The sequence below is a fragment of the Dendroctonus ponderosae genome, unplaced genomic scaffold, assembly GCF_020466585.1.
Source record: "Dendroctonus ponderosae isolate FM_Combo_2020 unplaced genomic scaffold, Dpon_F_20191213v2 Dpon_F_20191213_11, whole genome shotgun sequence".
Taxonomy (NCBI): domain Eukaryota; kingdom Metazoa; phylum Arthropoda; class Insecta; order Coleoptera; family Curculionidae; genus Dendroctonus; species Dendroctonus ponderosae.
Genome location: NW_026017213.1, coordinates 2604105 through 2606418, shown reverse-complemented (window position 1 = coordinate 2606418; position 2314 = coordinate 2604105).

Here is a 2314-nt window from a genome sequence, read left to right as displayed (position 1 = left end):
AGACTCGATTCAAAAGGCGTCAGTTTAAATGTGGTGTAAATTTGGTTCCATTCAAGATACTGGTGCCATCAAAATTAATTTTTAAACTTTGGAGATTTTTTTCGTGGTTTGTTATTTTTTCATTTTACACCCCTAAAGACGATTTCTGCGCAATCAGTTGATATATTGGAATGAGAGTTGATAAAAAGGCTTCAATTTGCTTGTTGCGTAAATTTGGTTCCATTCATGACACTGGTATCATCAAAATTAATTTTTAAACATGGAAGTGTTTCTGCGGGTTTTTTATTTTTACATCTTAGATTTCTAAAGACGATTTCCGAGCAATCAGTTGAGATGTTGGAATGACAGTTACTAGACTCGATTCAAAAGGCTTCAGTTTAAATATGGTGTAAATTTGGTTCCATTAAGAAAACTGGTGCCATCAGAATGAATTTTTAAGCTTTGAAGTGTTTTTGCGCGTTTTCTCACTTTTACATCATACACTTCTAAAGACGACTTCTTCGCCAATCAGTGGAGGTATCGGAATGAGGGCCCGTTTTCTCTGTGTTTGTTACATGCGAATACATGTTTGATCCTATCTCAATCTATGTGCTTAACAGGAAAATCTAATCCTAAGTTAAGTAACATCGGAGCATTTCTGTGGAAAAAACCCGATGACTATCTTCACTGTACCTACCAGACAATGCAGCATTCAGTGTTAAAACGCTTAATCTAAGACAGTGGGTCAGGTCAAGAATAAATCACCACAATGGTGGATGAACGTTGCGTAACAGTCAACGTTTCTATGATTGATCGATGTAACCGACGGTCCCTCAGGGCTGAATCTCCACTTTTTGCTTAAATGATTAACAACTGACTCGCTAACCTATTGAGGAACTGATGTGAAATCGCCTAATGAGAATTATGGCCAATAAATGGGTCAACTGAGTTCTTCTGAACGGTTATGCTACTATTGTCCGTTTCCTACTGAAGATAGTGCGTATTTCAGCTAATTACATTAACATTTACATGACGCAACCCACTAAATGAAACAATTTGACCGGATAACATCTAAGTAGTAAGTAGGTGTGTTTAAGACCGCCACTGGCCATTCCCGAGATGAGCGCCGCTACCTGAATAATCCGTTCTTGCATCAAGCGAATTTGCATCCAAACACTGTCTAGATGTGCGTTTTTTCCTTCTTTCTTTCGTTGATGAATCCGATGTGCAATCACGGTGGGGAATGTCTTTCTATAAATACCAAAAGCAATCCGCAGATTCATTAAAGTTGTGCTTTATTGGTACAGAGCAACATCAAAGATGATTCGCCTTGTAAGTACTTTCTTCTTATTATTTTTTGGGTTTTTCCTGCAGCAAATGCATTGAAACTGAGATTTTGAGTGAAGTATTATTTTCATTTAAATGGGACCTTTAGCATCTACCTGATTTCTGCACTTTTGCACCCTTAAACAAGAAGCCTTTGTTGATTGGTGTGCGAAATTTCCGCTAGTTCTGGCAAACCCGCTAATTTTTTAGAACCTTTGAAGCAATCAGTTTTGCGGCAACGTTGCCCAAAAGTGCTTGTCCCTAGTTAAAAACTTGCAGCTTCTAAAGTGAACTCGGTAGAATCGTGAGCTTCTAAGGACTTATAGAAGAGTTCTTTGGTCACAACTGTTTGAAATTCCAGTCGATTTCGATGTCTACTGGACTTATAGAAAATGGCGACATTTTCTAAAAGATAAAAAAATTCAACTTTTGAATGCTTGTAGAAGAAACTTTTGTTTCTAAGCCTGCGAAATTTCAGCTGATTCAGGCGGCGCATGGATTTTCCAGAAATTTTTTCCAGAACATTTTCTTGACTTTCTAGAGACCTTCAGCAATCAGAAATGTGGTCCAAAGGTACACTTCGAAACTTTAAACTTTCAAACACTTACAGATAAAGCCTTGGCTAATGAAAGTGCCAAACCTTAGCTTAGATTACTCGTTGAATTTATAGGAACTAGAAAACTTTTAGCAAGCGAGAAATGAACCCAAAAAGTCCGCCTCCGTACTTAAAAATTCACAGCTTCTGAACGGGAAAGTACGGAATTTGAAGTTTTGGCCCTCTTATAGAATAAGCCTTTGTTCATCAACGTGTAAAATTTCGGTTTATTCCGACAACTTATAAATGTTTTAGAAACTTTCAAACTTTCAGTAATCAGAAAACTTGTGCAGCGGTACACATCTAAACGTAAAAAACCACAGCTCTTAAACAGGAAGTTATACAATTTTCAAGTTTCAAACACTTGGAGATGAAGCTTTGTTTAATAAATGTGCGAAACAACAGCTTATTCAG